Raw genomic sequence first — 23,231 nt, forward strand, 5'->3', positions numbered from 1 at the left:
TTTCACTGCCATTTTCCTGATGATGTATATGTGACAAATAAAACTTGAAACTAACTGTAGTGACCATGAATAGTGTGTGTGTAGATTTGAATACATGTGTCTGTGACTCTGTCCTTGTGTGTGTGCATGCATGTGTGCATGCGCAAATGTGTATATTTACCACAGTATGACTCACAAGCCACATCAGAGACTATGCTGCAGAAAATTGAGACAACACAGTTTCAAAGAGGAAGCCAGCACTGATAGAGCTGAGAGAGCAACAGGCACAACATACACACATGCAAACGCACGAACGCACGCACGCACGCACGCACGCACGCACGCACGCACGCACGCACGCACACACACACACACACACACACACACACACGCTCACACACACACACATACATTAACACTGTGAAACAGTCACTGGAAATCCCCTTTTGTTCACCTGAATGAATTAAACCTGGGAGTATCTGAAACCAGAAATACAAATTTGCAATGAGATGATGATTTTGTTTCATTTCCCATATACACATTAAATAAAAAGCAACTGGAACACAGATACACTTCTCTGTTGCTGGTAAGAAAAACAACAAATTTGAAAATTATATTTTCCTCATCCAAACATCCAGTCTGAATGATTCTTTATTATGGAATTTCATGTATGGAAGCTACAAAGTATTTCCTATGTGGTGGCATTTTTGAAGGAACCATTGTGCTTGCGCCTTTAACTACACCTAGCATGTACTTTGAAACTATGAGCTGAAATGTAATTCACAATCTTCACCAGCAGATGGCAATATTGATTCATCAATGAGGTTGACATCTGGCTACTTTGAGAGGATGAGGTGTCTTCATAAGCGCTGACAGGAGAAATCTTCTCTGACATCTTTGACAAATGTCAACACTAATATGAGTTGTTGTCAAATCCCAATGTTTGACTATACAAAAATAGCTCTGGATTGTGTTGCTTGCAGATCAACCCTGAACACAGATATGGTATTGGATGCTGATCAGAAGTCTAAATAGATTTCTGCAGCTGGAACAATACATGAAGTATCCCAGACTTCATGGACCACCACAGCATCAGGATGGAAGCAGAGCAGGCCATGGATCATATATAATTATACCTCTCTTTCTCCTTACGTAGTCTGAAAATGAGCTTTCCACAACATTAGTGGTTAGACTGGAGTTGCCTCTTCTAGCTGATGTAATTGGCTGTTAGAAGCCTCTTATTAGGGAAGGGGGAGTCAAGACCTGCAAGAGTCCATGATGCTAAGTGCCCATTAACCCCCTTGTGTGTGACAGTTAATGTGTGCCTTTGCACCAGTGTATGTATTTGTTGGTGTGTGTGTTTTGTTTGTATGTTTGTATGTGTGTCTGCATAATTGCATTCTAGTACATGTACATGTATGCTGTTGTTCACGGTTGCATTAAGACACTTCTTTAACAAAGGCTATAAAAAGATCTTATCTGATTTACAAATGGCACTATATAATTTTTTCTTTAATTTTCTCAGTTGGATCATTGGCGGAAGTATCACAGACAGTAGGACCTTATTCTGCTTTTAATACCTAATTAATGGAATACCTTCTAATAAGCAATTGAGCCAAAATGTTATTAAGGCAATAATGAAGTGTAATGGATTTCTCATCTTTTAATTAGCCTACCAAGTCTGTAGATGTAAATATTAATGATTTGTTTTTTTAAAGAAGGCAAGAGGCCAAACTGTCCATTAAACAGGTTGAACAGGATGAAGCTAAAATGACAAAGCAATGATGGAGGAGAAATTGCACCAGTCAAATTAATTTTCCACAACCTGAGAACTGAAAAAGTTATTAATAGCTCAACTTTACATCAATAAATAATTCACTGTGTTTTTTTTTTTTTTTTTTTTTTTTACAATTAAAGGGCAATGATTTTACATATTGATCAGTTAGCTTTCTAAAGGGAGTCAGACTGTGAAAAGGGTTAAGGTTAAGGTTAGGGTTATGTGTTCTGTGGCTCTGGAGGAGGTTTGAGAAAATAACCACTGATTAACTGAATGCAATTTTGTCTTTATTTGATAACTGACAAGGTAGAAAAAGACAGGAAATATGTGGGAGAGAGGGGGGAAGGAAATGTAAAAAAAAGGTACCCTGGCCATAATCAAGCAGCTGTACATTTTTGAAAGAAAGCATGAGTTACAAGCTGGGGGAATTAAAGATGTTAGCCTCTTTTAGACACAGATGGTGTCATGTAAAGACACTACTGAGTTGAATTATAGGTAGAGGTATATAGGTAGGTTGTATCCAGTATTTTAGCTATGCTGTTGGCATGGCAAATGTCTCAACGGTGGATTGCCTTGAAATTGGATGTACCCAACTGACTTTCCCTGCAGTGCTGCCGTAAGGTTGACTTTTTCAGTTTTGAGTGAAACATTCCTCACAATTCTTGCATTGATTATTATTTGAAAAGTTATTAAATTTCCATCTGCTATCATTTGTGTTTAGTGCTAAATTAGAAAAAAGCTATGATGCTAACAGGCTAAACTATGATGGTGAACATAAAAGCATGCTGACTGCATTTAACTCCAAGAATCGCTGTGCTAAAGTATAGTTTCTCAGAGCTGCTAGCATAGATGAAATCAGCATATTTGAGTACTTGTGTCATACCTCCGCCCCTTTTTGGATGAAAACGCCCCTTTAATTTGACTTGTCATAAGTGCAAATGCTGCAATTTTACTAATTTAATAGCTGACATAAGAAAACTGTATTGCTCTTTAGCTTTTAGGAGCCCAATCTGTGTTGTTTTCAAGAAAAATTAAGAAAGAGGGGTTGATGAGTGTCATTGCTACTTGCTCTGCTAAAGTAAATAACAGATCTAAATAATGCGTAAAGAACTGATGTAAGTTTAAATGTACAGCCAGTGGCGCTATGAATATGCGCATCATGTGCTGTGCCGAGTGCACCAAGGGGCACAAAATAGCATGTCAGTAAAGTTATGATAATATTACAACTTTACTGACATGCTGTCGTTTTTTGACTTTTATTCTAATTATACCGTTTTTCTTATTTGAATTTATTTATTATTTTAACAATAATGGTAACATTGATAATGAAAATATAATTATTTGGTTTACTTTATTGCTGTTTTATAATTTAATATATATTTTACATTTGTAACATGATTTGTAAAACTGATAATGCAATTAAAGCAATTAAAGCAATTAGGCTCAGGGCACCCAAATGGTCAGCAGCAGCCCTGTATACAGCAGGTTATTAGTTGATATAATTAATAACTATATTAACTGGGTTAACAGTAACAAAAATGCTATGCTAGGTTTAACACAGAAACACAGGCAAACAGAAATGAGATAGGTCAGAACTCTGAGCAGAGGTCAATGCAGCATTTAGACACACCTTGAATTTAGATCATTATGAAGATAATCAAACCTACATACAATCAACTGTGAAGCCATTTTACTTGGTACCTATGTTTAAACACACCATGATAAAAGCCATCTTGCTGCAGCTAGTGCTAGCAATCTGTCTGTTACAGGCTATTATTAAATTGTGATTTCCTTGGCTTTTCAGTATGGTCTGACTTTTCAATGCTACATCAACAGATGTAGCTACATGTATTGACTGCTGGGTCCCACAGTTTACATTTTTCATAATCTCTGCAGGTGATCCATTCTTTTACTGCCCTTCTCTCTTTGTTGAAGTAAACAGTTTTTTGTTTGTTTGTTTTTTAAATTTTAAATGTTCTTATTGTTTGGTGTGCAAAATAGGCATGCCACTCATTTTTCCAAATTATCACTGGCTTTTTTTTTCATCCAAAAGGTGGCGTAGTTGTTCCACTGACAGGGAATTGACGTGGACCTGCTCTCATGTATGGCTGCAGACTAGTCTTGTTTAAGCTTGACCCATACTTTGTGCTAGATGGATCCCTTCATCAATTTTGACCATTCTTTCTTCTTCTCTTAACCTATTTCTCTTCAGTCCCCCAACTTCATTAAAGTTTAATAATCTAACAATTTCAGTACTTTTAATAGGGCCATTAATTAAAGTCTACAAACCTTTTCTAAGTATGCCTCATCAGAAAGTGATACTATTAAAATGAAAACAATAAAGAAATAATGAAACACAACACAATAAATTGCATAGCATTACATAAGTTTCATTTAGTCAGGTTACAACGTCATTCATGTAAACTGCAGATTTATTTCCTGATATGCTGAGAGACTATGACGATTTTATATCTATTTGCAGAACCTCTTATCCTGCCGCAGTTCCACTAGTAAAGCTTTCATCTTACAACTAAGTGAATAAATGAAAAAAATATATAAAGCAATGCAGTGATGGATAAAAAGGGAGGTGAATAATCCTGGTATAGTCCTAAATATTTTGTTAAAAGCCTATACTCCTCCTGATCCTATTGACCCCCATGTCGTGACCAGTTGGTACAGGCCACAATGCCGTAGCCCACTATCACTCACCCCCCGTCCCTAAGCTGCATAGCTCCCTACAAACCTACTGCCTGTCTGACAGAGTGAGCAAGCAAGCGTTTGTGTGTGTATGTGTGTGAGAGAGAGACACACACAGAGAGGCAGCTGAGATGAGTGTGAAGCAGTGAGAGGGAAACCTAGAAAGAACAGCAAAGGCGATCAGACAGGGAGGAGGGAAGTATACATAGCAAAAAAGGCAGAGCAGAGAAGGAAAAAAGGAAGGGAGAGGGTTATGTGAATGTACTAGCTTTGATAGTCCTTGTGCCAAAGTCAAGAGATGCAATGACTAGATGACCAGTCAGTACACACGCCAGCATCCTGTCCTGGAGCCTTGACAGGAGGGGACAAGACAAATTAATACTAACTGAACGGCAAACTCTCTTCAAACCCCCCACATCACTGGATCATGTCGTCTTCTGGGTCAACCAACCACAACAAACATCTGGCATGTGAGTAACCAACAGTGTATGAGTTAAGAGAAATGTAACTGCAGACAAAGTGGTAGTAAGCAGGCTTGCAATACTGTACAGTATTTATACTTGAACTTTATGTTCTGTATGTGGATTTACTCTGCATACTTACACTGTTTAACACTGTAAAATACCAGAAATACCATTTTAGTTCAGGGCAGTAACCTATCAAATTTATTTACACAGCATAGTCTCTTCAGATTTTAATGGATTATCTATGCATTTCCAAGCTAAGGGAAGTTTTATTAATAATATCATGCAGAGGGTACTAACTCCCTACTACTGGTTGTGCTCTACATGAATCACAACCTATCATTCAGAGCACCACAGTTGAAGGGAAACTTTGGTATGTTTCAACCCTGAATGTTTTTGTGTCAAATGACTAATGGTGAAAACAATTTTTGAAACTGGTCTAGTATTGAACAAGATTACCTCATCCAGCAGCTGCAAAATGAACTGTAATGTAATCTGTAATGTAAATTGTGCTCCATCAATGTACGTCCACTTGTTTTTGCCTCTGACAAGCTCAAATTGTGTCTGACAACATTATGGAAATGACCCTACAGAGAAATAAAAAGAAATTCTTAACTTTTACTTGATCTGGTCTGTGTGTTGTTGTGTCACACTCAAGGAGAAGTCTTGCTCTAAAAATCTTGAGTTGTTTAATCAGCTAAATATTCAACAATGACAGAGTTGGAGAGAAAAGTGGTGAGTTTGTTGTGTTGAAATACAGAAATCATGGCTTAGAGTTATCTACAGTAAAGGCTTCCAAAATCATGGTTGAATATTTAGCTGATTTCAGTTCAATCCTTGTGAGATTTCAGAATGAGACCACCTCTGAGTGAGACACAGTAACAAACAAAGTTAATGGTAAAAAAACTTGTATTTCTCTGGTCGTTTTCATAATGTTGTCAGACACTTATAATAACAATCTGAGCCAGTGTCTGTGGCAAAAACAAGCATGATTAGTGTTGCAGCCTGTTTTTGTGGCTGCCAGCTGCAACGCTCTCACTCAATATCAGTTTCAAAAACTGTCCCCACTGGTCATTTAGATACAAAAAGATGGAAATATGTTCTGCCTGGCTGTTATATAATTTTCTCTTAGCTACACTGCTGAAAAGGATTCATCAAATTATTACTCACTTCAATACAATAAACTACACTTATTCACTTGGCCCATATAATTCTTGATTCAGCTTTGAACCAATCCTCATTAGCAGTGACTTTAAAAATCTAATGCTAACAATGGCCACACTAGCCAGGCTAATAACAGCCATAGCCCTTTTTTTTAAGCAAATTAGCGTAACACCCTTGATAATGGTTTGACACTGTTGATGCAGATGATGTTTAATCAAGTGAAGGTATAACAAGTATTTCTTAGAGCCTGACTAAGCTAAAAGAAGAACATCTTTATATAGAGAAACAGGAAAGACATGCTAACTGCTACCTACTTGCAAGGAAAACATAGTCTCACTTTGTAATTGATCTCACAAGAGCAGTTTTTTGTGTCAAGAGAACAATCTGCTATTTTCCAACTTGCCTCTTTAATGAACATGCTTTGCGTAGGATTGCCTGTACATGTTTGATAATGTGCACAGACTAAAGCAATACATATGAACTCATTGGAGACTACTGAAAGCCCTTTTGACTGATAATAGGGAGCTGTGGGCATTGCTGGCGGTCATCTTTGCATTTAGCCATGAGTGAAATGCCTTAATGGCTTCAGGAATGGGAATGGCCTGGGAATACGCAATCTGATCATACACTTAAGGAGTGTATTGTCAGACAAGGTTCAAGATAGAATCACAGCACTGGGATGAAAGGGACCTGAAGATGGGAATTGTGTAATGAAATGGATGTAGACTTCGAGACAGAGAGGGGTGGAGCAGATAATAAGAGTGATTTATCATGCATACATTTAAATAATGTGTTCATCGAGAGTATTCGCTGATCTGTTCTTTAGGTAGCGCTTCCTGAAGTATGACATAGTATGATGATGGTGATGGTGTGTATTGTGGAGAGAGAGCACTGGCATCAAAACTGATCAGTCCGGATTTACTCTCTACAATATGGTTGTGTGTGTTTATGGAGTATGTGGGCGGTGAGGGGAGTGGGGAAGCATGACGGGGGAGGTGTCTGTTGTGGTGCAGTGATCTCACTCATAAATGATTTATGCTTGATGGACTGCTGTGGCTGAGAGGTCGGCAAAGGAGGGCGATTGGCTCGGTAAATAATAGCAGTAATACCTAAAGATGATGTGGCTGGACACTACTGAGAGCTAGGTGACACCATCAGTGGCCCCCAGGGGGACGTAGGAGCTGCACGAGAGGAGGAGGGTTGGAGTTTGAGATAGATGGGCTGTCAAATGTGACTGGCCATGCAGTGCAATTGCCTTACTAGCTCTTTCTCACACACGTACACACTCATTCTCTGTTCCATGAAACAGAAAGCAGAACGATGATCATGGGATTTCTTTCTACTTGCCACAAGGGGATTGAATGCTACACCATGTGATCTTTGGTTCAATAGGAACATTTGTTCCCTGCTTCTAGTGCAGTTCTCAGGACTCTTGATGTATGACTGCACCATAGAGCGGCTAATGACGCATATATTCAGAATTTAATGTTTTGATCATAGAAAAAGATGTTGATATAATCTATCATACTTGAACTGGAATTAAAGGAATAGCAGAAAGTGTGGATTAAGAGGAGTAGAGGAGTGGAAGAGGCTAGGGTTAGACCCTACAATCACAAGTATGGAATAATCATGTGCTTCAGCTCAACTGTCACCTCTGGCCACTTGAAAATCTATCCCTATCTCTTCTAAAACACACGCAAACATATACATCAATGCAAGGGTGAAAATGCCTAAGGGAGAAATACTTAAGATGCTAAGACAATGTGAACTGCAAAAACGACAAAGAAACAAGTGCAAAGAAAAGTTTTCTTCTATCATTAAATGCTACATACCGTTATTTCAATCCTGTGTGTGTTTGCTTTGACAAATACTTGCATGGCATCACTGCACTCCTTGTAATTTGTCTATGTGAGGCTTAGCTGAGGCAAGCAAACTGTGTAAAGCCTTTGCTGCAAATCACTGACACTACAGTCACTTTATACCAGGAATAATGCACAGCAGGCTCAGGTTGCATAACACCATGTTCCTTTTCTTTGACAAACATATTCTTTCTCCCCTCCTTTTTTTAAAACTCAGCCAACATGGAAATCCTACATGCATGTAAATACAACTAAGGCAATGAGCTGCATAGTCATGCACTATGATGCAGTAGCAATCCATTGTTGTAGGGTGCGCAGTTGAAGGATCGTACGAGCATTATGTAACAGTAAGCCCTAGGTAATCATGGTTCAATGTGGGCTGAGATGGAGCCAGGGTTTTAAAGTAGGGGGCATAGGTCCTGTCACAAAAGGTGGTGCTTAAAATACTGTAAAGCTTAACTTTGTTAGTGGCCTGTAGCTTTTGTCTGTCTGCTAGTACCCAAAGTGACATCCTCACTCTTATGTTTTCCCAAATAGTGGCATGAGATGAAAAAAGGCACAGGAGCCTGTATGGTGAGTTTAATGTTACTGTGTTCTTTTATAGGGGTTTCTATCTCCTTAAAGTTTTTATCTCAAAAGTGTCAAATTAGGTCAACAAGGCTGTCCTTTCTAAAGGCTCCTTGGATGGCAGCTGAGTAACGAGCCCTCATTTAGAAACCCCAATTGGCCACTTATATTTAGTCATTCCTTGCTTGCCTGTCAGGCTTGGGATTTCCCCACATTCTTAAATCACAAACACAACAGCAAAAAATTAAATAATAGGTTATACTGAAGCGGCAACAACTACAGCTTGAGGCTCAAGCCAGTGTAGTAGTACTTTTAAAGTGCAATGCTGACTCAAAAAATCCCTGGCTCCAATGGATTCCCATTTAAGATATATTCACTTCTCTTGCTAAATGTAGGCCCTTTACTAATTGTACTGGTGATCATTTAGGCAATTATTGCAGCCATTAATAGGATTTGAAGACCTGTAGTAGTTTCAGACTTTCTGAGCTTTTGTTTGAAGAATAAACAGTGATTTTCCTCCACTGCTAAGTTGGTGGTTAAAAGTTATGCTAACAAGGCCCTCATGGGATGCTGTAACACCATACTTTTGAGTGAGTTTAATGTTACCTGAATGTGCCCTGTTGGTAAAATTTAGCTTAAGTAGCTAATATTATATAAGTTATTGAGCTAGCTTGAGCTGGAACCACTGAGAGCAAAACTGGACTCTGTAGTCTGAATTGATAATTGTCTAATATTGAACAAAGCATGCTGAGGCCACACTGTTAGAAAAACGAATTCTCCATTTTCAAACAAAATGCATTGCTGTTTTCTACATGCTAAGCAGAATGAGTTTGAGATGTAAGACACTGTCATATCCTCTTTTTGCACAGAGCAGTCAAATATGAATACTTTCTTACTGTCCATGTGGTGGTTACAAAGCCTTAATGTATTTAAGTGCAGTTTCAGCAGCCATTGATATACATCTGGTAAATCAGCAGATTTAAAGCCTGGTATCTCAAATTAAAGCATATTTTTTCACCCTCTTTCATAAGCGATGTCCCTTCATATCCTGAGGCCCACACTTCCCTAACAAAGCCATCAAAGCTGTTCTCTGTTACTTGACCCACCTAGAATAAATCCTTTCCATGTGACCTGTATTTCATAGCCTGGATAGGGGTAAAGCAGCAGCTTGGTAAGTGGTGGATGGGTTGCCTCATTTAACAGACGGACTATTTCATGTGACTTTGTGCTTACTGACCCTTGCATGAACATGTCTTCATCAAATTCACCCATTTACTGGCAGTTCACTTGCTGCTATTTGTTATGCAATGGTTGCTCATTTTCTCAGTGTTTTTTCGTCCTTCCGACTGCCTCTGATGTTTAAAAGTGGAAAAACACATTACTTGATGAGGCAAACAGCCACATAAGGATCGTTGACGGTTAATAACCCCTGTCAAAAGCAAGGGATTCCCTAATGGAGGCTATGAACACCATCTGAGTCTCACACTGAGCACACTAGCCTCAGCCAATTTGCATGGATGCCTCCTACATGTCTTCCACAGCAGTATGGTAGGGAACTGGGAGGATGTCTTTTTTTAAATTGTCTTTGTTACACAATGACCATGTACAAAAACATTCATCTCAAACTGAGATGATCCCTGGGCAGGTACACACAGAACAATCACCAGACACTAAAAACATTAATTTACACGCAACACCATTTCATAGTCTCTATCACACTAATAATTATACTAGACAAGTCTTCAAGAACACATTCACAAATAAAAACCAGCACATTCACCCAGTACAACTATAAAATCACAATTCATTCAAAATCTGGATCACGATTCTTTTACATACATGTTTTCCTCCCACGCAGGAGTATAGACAGATGGAGACATGCAGCTGAACCACTGCGTGGGTTGATCATGACCACTGGCTATCTTGACTTGAGTAGTGAAATTTGATTTTTAAAGGAAGGGACTAAGAGAGGAGGAGCTCAGTGCAGGGAGAGACCTGAAAAGGCCAGTAGGCATAACTGAGGTTTACATAAGCTGTGTAGTTTCATCATCATCAGAGGCCTCGTCGTCACTGCCCTAGCAGCATATAGTAACTGATTTATTTGTCTAAAGCTCCTCACTGCTGCTTAATGATGATTACTGAATGATAATTGGCACTGGCAGGTAGCATTGAGGTGGCAGGGATTTGGGCAGGTTGGCATGTAGGGGGAATTGGTGCCCCTTAAATATAATTACCTTGATCGACACTGCCAAAGTCATGCAAGACAATGGTCAGACATGCCTCACTTACGCAGTTCTTTTTGCTGTGTGTTGTATTACTGCAGTTATAGGGCACGGTTAGGACAGTGCAATTATACAGTATTGTGTCTACGCTTATAAGAGTGTGGGATAATGGTGGATTTCAGAAAGTGTCTTGTCTATTTCAGGTGTCTATATGGTATAAATACATACAGCTGGATAGCAATTCAATAGAAAAGCCATTATAGAGTAAGCTGTTGGACCGCCACAAGCCTTTGTTGGGTGTTTTAATGATCATGGTGGTGAGTGCTGTCTAACTCATCAGTACACAATCCAGGCTAAAAGTATGCAATGGCTAAAATATATGATTAATTATCATTCATACTGATCAAAAAAAATCAGTGACTCTGCATGGACACATCTGTATTTTTCATGTTCCTTTAATCCTTTAATAAATTTCCACCTGTTTGTGATATGAAATGGAAATCTCCAGCTTGTAGAAAGAGAGCCTGCAGTCAACCTTGCAAATAAGCAACATTATGCCATCTGCAACAGATTGCCATGAAACATCCAATACATCCAGGGCCTGTATTCACATTAGGCTTTAATTAAAAACAGGGCAGTATTTTTGATGGGTTCATAGCTAAATTAATTTACCAGCACTGAAAAGGGAGAAACTGCTTCAATCGAAGGGGAACTAATATCAACATATGTTTACAGGTCTTTGGGAGTACTACTGCTTATGTGAAACAAAGTTGTATAAAGCCATTTGTTGCTCCAGGGGAAGTTGTGCACAGTCTGATAAATTGCTTCAAGTTATGTCACTTGAGTCAGAGTCAGTTTGGGCTGATGACTACAAGTTTGAAAATGAAAAAAATATCTCGGGGCATGGAGTGAGAAAGAGGTGACGTTTCCAGACTTCTATAGTCTGCGCCTCATCTCAGTTTAAGGCTAGATGATCTAGACTACAGGAACCATTACTTGCATAACACAACTGCATCTGTACTGTAGAGTGGATAGAGTGCATTGTGGGTAATGTCTTGACAAGGAAGAATAATGCATCAATTCTGATCCAAAACTGTCCATCGAGAAGTCCAACTGCTGCTAGTACTAATACAACATACAGCATGTGTAGAACATGATGTATGCTTGATATATCTCATCCAGTCAAGATTTAAAGCTACCCTTACCTTTCTAGCCGCTCCCACGGGGAAAAAGAAAAGTCAGAAAACTACTGTAGTGCATGTTCGCCGAGGGGAAGTGCTGTGTGAAATGCAAGAAAGGTAAGAGTCAATTTAAGAGATTAGATTTTATCGTAACAGCAAGAGCAAGCAACGGGCAAAATCTGCCAGCGCATTTTTTTGAGCAGAGCTGATAAGTCACATGTCTAGTGAGACTAGTCTGTAATGTCAGGTGGGGTGGCAATAAAGTTTTAAATAATATTACATCACCAATGTAGTTTGGGGTTTGGTGATCTGATGTCAGCAATACCACTATCCAATTAGTTAGATTTACTAGTGATTTATGTAATGTTTAGTCTAACTACATTATACTTTAAATTTGTATCTGGCCTCTGGGTTATATTTAACAACACTGTAAGCTTTACATCCTTGACTTACTTGTTAAAATATCAGCTAGAAGTTTTCTGCATTTACAGATAGCTTGAATAACATAATAAAGGGCTGTTGTTAGTACATGCCACACTCTAAAATGTGACAAGTTCAGCTTACTTAAAAGAATCTAGGAAACCGATTGCACTTAAAAAGGTAAGTAACTGTAACTAATAGTCTTAAGTTCATATCTAGTTGTATTCACTTAATTTTGTGAAGTTGTTCAGACTTAAAAGTAGCAAGTATAATAAACTTGGTCTTTGTAAGTGTTACCAACTTAAGTTAGCAAAGTTAGTCAGACTTAACTGAACAGTTGTGTTTACTTAGAATCTAGGAAACCGATTGCACTAAAAAAATCAAGCAAGCAGAACAAAGAATGATAAGTTTGCAGGCTTATTTTATTGGAACAAAATGTAATTTTGTGCATATTAAGCCAAGGCCACTCTGTTTGTGGAAACAAATCAAATGACACAAATATGTAAGCCTTGTAAAATAATATTTTATAAGCACATCTTTCTAAACAAATGTAGAAACATATTTTTCTGTGGCATTACTTAAGACTTCAACAAGGCTCCTTTTATCACAATACCATTCAATTAAGTTTCAGCCAGCTTTCAAGTTCAATGAAACACAAACAATCCATATGCTTTGAACTGTAACAAAAAAAAATGCAAAAATGGGTGGATTTCTACAGGCAATCTGGGCATTTGAATTTCCCAAAGCTAACAACTTGCAGTAAAAGTATCCCTAAAGATTTTGCAAGCACTATCCAGCATTTTAAACTGGATGTATTAATGCTAGTATGGTCTGAGTTATCTAGAACGCAAGATAATTTGACTCCAACTCCAACCAATTCAACAAATTATTTCAAATGTATATTTTTCACAAAGCCAGAAAAAACAAAGACAAGACACAAGGGATTACACATTCACTTCTCTCTGTCTTCTCACTCCTTACATTTCTCTTTCCCTGTCGCAGGAGTAGGCCACCAGCTACTCCAACCTGGTTGTCTGTCTTCAAGCTGTAAAAAAATAAAATAAAGTCACAAAAATTGCAGCAACTACTTTAAGTGAAATTAATTTAATTTAATCACCTAATTAAATTACCATTAATTTAATTCACAAAGTTTGTAAAAGCTACTTTTAAGCAGAACAACTACAATAACATGAAAGAGACATGGGAGTACCCCTCCCAGCACATGTTTAACCCTCCTGTTGTCCTCATTTCTTTTTTTCTTTTCCACTTGCAAGCGCGACATCTGACACAAGAATCAATACAGTGGCGAGACTGTTGTTATTCTGTCACCTGAGTTCACTGACTGCTGTGTGGAAAACCACACATTGGCCCGTTAACGAGGCAGAGGTGGAAAAGTACCTAAACCGAGTCGAGTAACTTTAGAGCTGTAACTGAGTAGTGGAAAGGGGTGCAAAGTAATGTTAACTGGTACGTTAGTGGAAACCGTGCTTTACATTGTTTTAACATCTTAGAAAAAAAACAACATCATTCTGAAGGTGTGGTTTATTTAATTTTGCAGCTAACAGTATCGTAATATCGTGTGAATGACATGACAATAGCGGTTTTAGTTAGCTGGCTTGGCTAATGTTAGCTAACAATAGCATTAGCCTATCTCCAGAGATATTTCCGGGAGCGTACCTACAGTATCTCACAAAAGTGAGTACACCCCTCACTTTTTTGCAAATATTTTATTATATCTTTTCATGGGACAACACTACAGAAATGAAACTTTGATATGCATGTACAGCTTGTATAGCTTATAGATTTACTGTTAAATTGTATCAAAGTTTCATTTCTATAGTGTTGTCCCATGAAAAGATATAATAAAATATTTGCAAAAATGTGAGGGGTGTACTCACTTCTGTGAGATACTGTATGTTCCCCGGGTCGTATGTTACCCGATCGCGGCTAACTCGGTTGCTAGCTCAGCGGCTAACTCCACTGTTAGCTCCGCTGTTAGCTCGGCGGCTAACTCGGCTGCTAGCTCGGCGGCTAACTCAGCTAACTGGCTAACTGTAGACGGGATCATCCCTATGTTCCCCGGTCACAACATTTTAGTTGTACTTTAAGTAAAGAAATTATAGCTGACAATTTAAAGACTTTGAATAACTTACCAAGAGACCCAGAACTTGTGGTGTTCTTCCAAAGCTCTCATGCAGGCTTCTGGAAACTTCCCTTGTTGCTTCCCTCTACTGCGCATGTGCACTGCCGAACCTCTGCGTTAACTCCAGGAACAGAAGTCCAGTTTACTCAGATGAACTTAGTTTTAAACCTCTTTACGGAAAAATGAGTACATACTTATATTTCATGAGTTAAATCAACAGGATAGGGACAGATAAGTAAAGTACACTATTATAATTTAAGTAAGCACAGTTATTACCTTTTAGAGTGCAGTGGACACACACCTCTCCAGTGCTGTGAAAGGGTGACTGCAGAGACTGAGCTGTCTGATAAGGGAGGTTGAGTGACACAGATGTGCTGCTGTGTTTGTTTTAAAACAGAACAAAATCAGCACTGGAATCATGTGAACAGGTTAGTCATGGCAGCTTGGTACACATTATACACAAGGTGACAAAATGAGTATAAACAGAATTGCACACACGCACTCAAAAGCAATTTATACGCACATACTCACTTTTACATACCCATATTCACATGCAAACACATACATAACAGCACTGCTGACATGAGTCAAAGTGTCAGCTCACGGAGCCCAGTGGGAGTAGGCACAGTGTGTTGAGGAGAATGTAGCGTGGTTACACAACCACAGCTGGTCAGCTTGGCAGAGGTCAATGCTGGAGGTAGACCTAAGGACAGATTCCTTCTTGTTTTTCATAGCATGTTTGTATTTTCACGCATTCCTCTTTTCACTCTTCCTTTTCTGGATGCTTGTTGCCCATACATATGAGTCTGAAAACACTGAGACAGAGGTACATCTGCAAATACATGGTGGTGCCATACATGCACAGTGTAAGGGTCCATTCTATACTTGCTTTTGCGGTGTTAAAATGTGTTGGATAGGGCTGTAGCTAATGATTATTTTCATTATTGATTGCTTTCTCAATTGCACTATAAAATGTTAGAAAATGTTTAATGTTTTACCAAAAGCCCAAGATGCAGCCTCATGTCTTGTTAAAATAGTTAATTTTTTGTTGATGGACTTATCAATCAATCATTGTAGCTCTAAACTGAGAGCGAGAAGAATCTCTTTCTCCCGCTCTCTCTCTCCCTCTCTCTCTCTCTCTCCCTCTCTGTCTCTCTCTCTCTCAATGTCTAACTCTTTGATCAACTTTGTTGTTATTCAAATTGATTGTCAAGCGTCATGGATGTATGACTGTAACCACTAGATGTCAGGCTTGTACCATGAGGAAAGAAAAATAAGATGAAATAAGAAGAGAGACAAAAATGGGGAATGACATGAAACAAAAGAAAATTATGTTTCTCAACATAAAGCAGAATAAGGCAGTTCATTCTTATTCTGTTTACTTACAAATGTTGGAAAAAAAACAGACAACACCACCAATTACACACAACTTTTTTGATAAATACTGGATTCTTACGACGCAATACCTCAATAAAAGACAGTTGATGTTAATTATTTTCCTATGTGGGTTTTTTATGTGTGTGTGTGTGTTTATGTGTCTTGTTTTGTTGGTCAGCGGGGAAAGACAACTCTCAGAGGATGTTGGACAATGATTCTGCCCAGCAGCTGAAACTGAGGGAGAGACAGCGCTTTTTTGAAGAGGTCTACCAGCATGATGTGGACAACTACCTGCCCTCTTCTCACCTAAATATTGACAGCAGGAAACGTGAGTGATTGCCTACTTCTATGAGCCATTCCATGCTAGAAGCATAAATAGGTTCAGAATACATTATAGCCTTAATTGTCACTTTTAATTAATATCATTTAAATAGATAAGAAAAAACTACTCAATTGACAAAAAGCTTGTATCATATTCTATGTACACCTTAAGATTAAAGTTATTTGTTGAGCTTGTGTATTGTATTAATGTGTTTCTGCCTGTATATGCAGCCCCTATGGGTAGCATATCATCTATGGAGGTGAATGTGGATGTGCTAGAGCAGATGGACCTGATGGACATCTCTGACCAGGAGGCCCTCGATGTGTTCCTTAACTCTGGCTCAGGAGCAGATGAGGGAACACTGGCGTCTCCACTACCAGGTGCACAGATTTACTTTTTCACAGGAGACAATTTGAGTTGTTGCAGAAAAAAGCACAGCAATTTGAAAGCAATTTTCACATGCAGATTTTCACACACCCAGACTGTCATGATTTCTGGCTGATATTTTTTTCACATTAAGTGCAACTTCTAGGGAAGAAAAGAGACAGCATGTCTACCATATGACTACCAACATTGTGTAAACACAGTGTTGGTTTGTGTTTTTCTTGTTTTGACAAGTCTCGATATCTTCTGCGACAATGGTCCATTGTTTAATGTAGGATTCTAAGTAAACAGGGTCATAAAGATGTTTCATGAGTAAAGGTAAATTAGTCATTTTAATTTAAAATCGACAACTTCATTGGAAGGCTTAGGGCAAAAAGTTACTGTTTGACATTTTGATGGAAAATGATCAAACATATGATACAGTATAATCAGTTTTCAAAGACTTACTGAGACCATCAACTCTTTGATCGCTATTTTAGTTTTACTATCTAATGGGGATAAAAATAGTTTCAGGAGAGTCATATGAGAAGTTTTGATGATTTGCAATTGGAGTTTTGACTATTCAGCATCAAATATTTTAAGTTTACCACTGTTGCAGGTTGCAGAGTTACAGAAATACTCACATTGTTTTGATGTGACGATTACAGAATTTCCCACATGTAGGGAAGTCAGTTTTGTAATATCTTTTCAGCAGACTTTTAAATTAATCTGCACTCTTGATCACATTGCCATGGAGATATTTGAGACATAATACAAAAATACAAAGAAATCTTGTTTGGTGTTGGCAAATGTAATTATGTGGTACCTGTGTAAATGAAATACAGAGTAATGAAACACTGAGTAATGAAGGTGCAACCCATTTAAATAATGGGCACTGACAGAACAGGTACAGGACAAGTTCTAACAGCTTCGGTTTGCAGATGATGAGGATGAAGACGAAGATGAAGAGGATGAAGATGCAGAGGTTGTCTACAGGGAGCATGCACCTTTGAAACGGCAAAATGAAGTTAACTGCAGGTCAAAGTCTCGCATGTCCTCTACATCATCTGGTTCCAGTGATACCAGTGGGGGAGGAATCGACACACCCGTGATCCAGTCGGATGACGAAGAAGTCCATGCTGACACTCTGCTTCTGACCTCTGTGCCCCAAAACAGGGATGAAGAAACAGAGGAGGAAGAAGAGGAGGATAGATGCCTTGAAAATTAATCTTCATAGACTGAATTATACTCTCTGCAAAGAGACACAAAGAGATTTCCCTCTCTTCATCTCCACATTTGCATTCCTCTCTTTTGAGGAAAGCCGTAGCATGGTTGACCTGGCTGTGATTTGTGTCTTTTGAATATCTTCCTTTTCTTTACAACTTAAAAGCTACTCTATTTTTCCAAGTAATCTAGTAAAAAGAATGTTTGTTGCAATTGTGACTCATGTTTCTTTTCCTTGTATGCAAACCAACATCAAATGCCCATGCACGAACATGTTTTATGTGAGATGGAATTTATTGCCAGTTCAAATTGTTCTTTGCCATTTGTGCTAATGAGAAACCTCCCTCCTGCTTGTTTTGTGACCGGAAGCACATGGCAAACATCCATGAGAAACAAAAAGGCTACATTAGATCTTTGCTTTACAGACGTACACTTTTCAGTAAAAACAAAAGTACAGACATTCACTGAACAAATACAAAGAAAAGGAAAATCAAATGTACCTGTAAAATAGGTAATAATTATTACTACACCTGAACTCTGTGTACATTGGAATTTCCTTTTTTTATCTGCCATATTTGACATTGGCATTTAGATTGTGTCCTCCTGATTATTAACCAGACCTTAACCTTGCTAACACACCACCTAACACCTGCCCTGTGGCATGATTCATCTCTTTTGTCTGCATTGTGAAATGGCTTTGAGGTGAGCATTAAAAAGATGTTCAAGACTTTAAAGTGACAGCTCTTCTTATTAGCATGGATTACAAACTGGACGGAGTTCAAAAGGTGCAAAGATTAAGTAGGGGATCATGCATTTAATGCTGCAAGATCATGAATATATTGCGCATGTACAATTCATTTACAGTATCATGAATGGAATTGCGTTTGTAAATGCATGCCTGTTTGTTAGTGAATACTTTATGTATATTTTTTAAATTATGTAACTACAAAGTGTTGCATTACTGAAATATGCAGATGACACCTGTACAAAGTACTGAGTAAAACATGCAGTTCCTCTCCTTTGTGTGAGACATAAATTGAGTTAGATATATTCAATTACATGGAGAGTGAATGACATAGCAACCAAGGATTTGTTTGTCTGTTTGTTCCCAATGTGTGCATGTGTTTGTATGGGTGTGTATGGGTGTGTGTATGGGGGTGGGTGTGGATGGCAAACATTAGTGTGGTACAACAGGTATTCCCTTAGTTGAGCTACATTCACAAAAACCTTTTTACAGTGTAAGACTTGATGTGTGTCTCTTCTCCATTTGAACACCTTGCTATGAACTAAATAAAAAGAACAAAGACAATGTAAGCAATGAATTAATGTCTGCCTCTGTTCTCCTTCACTCATTGACTTTTGGTTTCTCTTTACTTTGTTCTTATATTGTCTCGCCACACTTAAAGACATGACTCACAGAGGGCTAAGCTGCTCTTTTTAGCCCTCTTGAACCTCAAACCTCAATTCTTCTCCAGAGTGGACTAGAGTCCAACCCCTCTCTAGAAGACTGGTTCCAGCCGGAAATTCTCAACTTCGCGCACTAGCTCAGGCTCCTTCCCCACCAGAGAGGTGACGTTCCACATCCCTAGAGCTACTTAGGTAAAAACGGCTTCGGCTCGCCTCGCACCCGACCCCTTTGGCCCCTCCTGCGGGTGGTGGGTCCACTAGAAGGGGGTCCCATGTCCCCTCTTCGGGCTGTGCCCGGCCAGGCCCCATGGGTGAAGGCCTGGCCACCAGGCGCTCACCACTGAGCCCCACCCCCAGGCCTGGCTCCAAGATCTGGTTTTGCTTGCAGATCGGTACGAGATGCTGCTTTGGGCCCTAGAAGTTTTTTTTTTATTTTAAAAAATTGTTTTTTTAATGTTTTTTTTTTCAATTATATATAAAAAAACACTTAACGATACTGAGTGTTTTTCTTGATTTCCTTTTGGTAAAGAGCTTGCATTGTCTCATAATTACATACCAGTGAGTCCAGTCACTGACTGAGTATTCCTTCCTTGTTTCACAGTGTACACAGAGGTTTCAACTTGACTGACATCCAGTTATCGAAACTTAATGACACAAGGAGACACACACCCTTATAACCTGGAGAGTATGAAGTGTGTTCAGCAACTACCTTCCTGCCCTGTGCATCTTTAAATTCCTCCTGCTTTCTTGCTTTCTTGCTTTCTTGCTACATCAAGCAAGAAAGCAAAAAGTACATGCTAAAACATATCCTCATGTAGCGTGCCCTTTCCAGGGAAGCTGACATTGCAGATTCAGGCATGTTTTACCCCTCAGGTCAATTGAGGTACATGCTGGATCTGGCAATGATATTTCCCCCAACTCTCTGACAACCCCTCCTCTAGTTAAGACCAATCATAAATATGCTCCTTACTCACACTAGACAATCCTACCATGCCCAAGCATGTTTGCCCCCTTAAGTGGCTAGTGTGACTGCAAGTGTACCATGCTTGAGTATTATTTTATCATTATTAAGGAAAAAGAACTCAAGTTATGTCCATCGACATTATAATGAATAGGCTATAGGCTTAATATTAGTTTATTGTCTGTGACTGTGACCCTCATCATTTTATGATGGGTCATTATATAAACTTTGTTTTAGTGAATATATTTCACCAATGTTCTGTGTTTTTTTATTTTTAAATAATATATTGTTTCCCGGGTTCCATTTCCCGGGTATCAGGAATAGAACATTGTCTGTCTCAAAAAAGCCCTTTCTTCCTTTCTTTCCTTTTAACAGGGAAAAACTTGAGGAAACCTCAGGAAGAGCAACAGATGAGGGATTTCTCTCCCAGGATCGACAGAGATGCAATGGATGTACAGAGTGTAACATAAATTAAAGACTACAGTATTGAACAGGATAACAAAATTATGATGGATTTATAATATATATGAAGAATGTGATGAAGAGGATTCCCAGCACTATCCAGGTTTCACCAGGACTTAATGTCTATCATCATACCACCAGAAGGATTGCTTTAAAATCTTGCAAAAGGCACATTCAGTCTTTTACTTAACTATTATCAATAAAAATCCATTCCATCATCTCAATAACCCATGTCTTCAGGTCCTGATCTTATGCTACTGTCAAAAAACTTAAGACCAGTGTAAGCAATCCAGTGGGTTCGTACCCAGAGTAAACAGCAGTTAATCTTCCATTTCATTTCTACTGCTCTCCCAATATGCATTGCCTCCAGTAGCTCCCTCCCCGTTTTACTGAGATCATCCAGGGTGAAAATGAAGCTATAATTTAATTGATGAAACAATTACAATCATTTTGTGACTTTGGTTCTAATCCAATTGCCCACCTTTAAACTTTTAACAAGGCCACCACAAGTTTGAGTACAAGAAGCAACAACAAATCACATTTCTTCAAAAGAAAGGGCTCTCACTGGACTAAATTAACTCAACTCATTACACATAATCCCATTTGTTAGATGGTTGGAAAAGAGTAAATCGAGCGATCATTATTTTTGTCATGAGAAATTACTATCTTGTAAAATATGCAGCAGAATCAGCTGTGGATCCTCAAAGGTATACACAAAATGACTTAATTACCACTGGTATCATATACAAGGCACACATAACAAAATAGTAGCTCACTTACTAATTACCTGAAGACAACATTTACCTGCAGTCTAAACATTTCCAGTTGTGAGTACTATCTCATAGTGGAGAGTAACTAAGTACATTTACTAGAGTACATTTTTGAAGGACTTTACTTGAGTTCAGATTAATTTGACACAATGGATAATACAACAAGCTTTTAAAATACAATACATTGTTATAGATATAGATATTTTTTCTTCTTCTTTCCTCTCCGTTTCGTGACCCCACAGATTTACAGTATCTTGTGACCCTTTGAAGGGTCCAGATCCCTAGGTTGGCTAGTTCCACCTGTTTTTACCTAAGTAGAATCTTTCATGCAGGTATGCTCGTAATGAAGTATTTTTACATTGGTGTATTGGTACTTTTACTTAAGTAAGTGAAGGAATCTTGTGACATGGTCTTAAATCAAAAGGAAAGAGGTTAATTTTCCTGTCAAGACTTGTTTTCAGTTGAGTTGATTGTAAGTCAAATTACATTAATTATATTCCCACACCATCACGACACGAACTAACAGAACAGGTTTGCATTTTCAAATACAAGACAGAACATCTTCCTATTGAACTCAGAGTTACATAGGAATTACATAACTCACCTGACATGGGAACACCTTGAGATACCACGAAGCTAGAGAGGAGGGAGGGCTGCACTAATTTGCTCAATTGTCAAAAAAAATGGACAAATGTTAAAGTCAATTCGTTTGTAAGATCGTAACATAGTAGTTTTTTATTTATGCATAAAAGTCTAATGTCAATAGGGAATGGGAAGTGGAGTGCGGAGTGCATTGAGAATACTAATAGTGGTTGCTAGGTTTCAGGATGCTGCATGTAAATCTGTCAAACATGCAGTGGCATATATCAAGATATTTATCATGTGCCAAATATAAAATGCAATAATGTCCCTGCATGTCTGACATGACTTCTGTGTGATTTATGAATGTGTTCCTATGTTAATGTAATGCTTTCTGTGGTTAGTCTTGGTACACATTATTATGTATGTGTGTGTGTTCTCCTTGACCTCTGGTCACAGTCTACAGCCTCTCTTTGTGTGTATCCAAAATAAAAATAAAAAAAGTCATGGATACATAGTAGTGTATACATGTCTCACTGGAAATAGCAAAAATTCAACAGAATATGAGAATGTGTTAGTAAACGACATTACATTTTTTGTTTTTGCACTGTTTGATTGCTTGACCTTTTGAAAATGGATACACACTACACCTTCAAGGCTTGAGGTAAAAGCAACATACTAACCATTCAGCCATATGCTATAAATCTGAGTCATTCAGACATATAACTAAATGACTCAGACATATTACCCATAGAAAATATATAATTGTTGTTCCATTATAAGACAATTATCCAATGGAATAGGGTGGGAACTGAGAACCAAATAGTTTCTCCTCTGAATACAACTACAGCTATATCTAGTTTTTCTAGCCCCTTTAACCTTAAGCCTTAAGCGAAAAGGAGGAGCGGGCTACAGGTCTGATAACCACACCTCTTTCTAATCCCACACCCAAGGTTTTGTTTTTCAGTTGCAGCAAGTGACAACATTTAAGGCAGACTTGATGTCTAAAATAAGTGTTCCCCTTTATTTAATGGGAATTGTTCCACCTACAGCTTTGGGCCCTATACGGCAGCTTTGACATTCACATTGAAAGAAAAAAACATTACATAGATGAAGAGGGTTGAAATTATATAATAGTTTTGTTATGTGGAATTGAATCCTTTGTCCTTCCTTTCCTTAGTGAAGTGTCATAGAGATAGCACAACAATAAAACTGAGATAAATTTAATCTGATACGTACTGGACCTATGAATTTGAGCTATGTTTGCATGGGAAGTAGGCCAGACATAAATAA

This window comes from Scomber japonicus, chromosome 4, assembly GCF_027409825.1.
Source record: "Scomber japonicus isolate fScoJap1 chromosome 4, fScoJap1.pri, whole genome shotgun sequence".
NCBI lineage: Eukaryota > Metazoa > Chordata > Actinopteri > Scombriformes > Scombridae > Scomber > Scomber japonicus.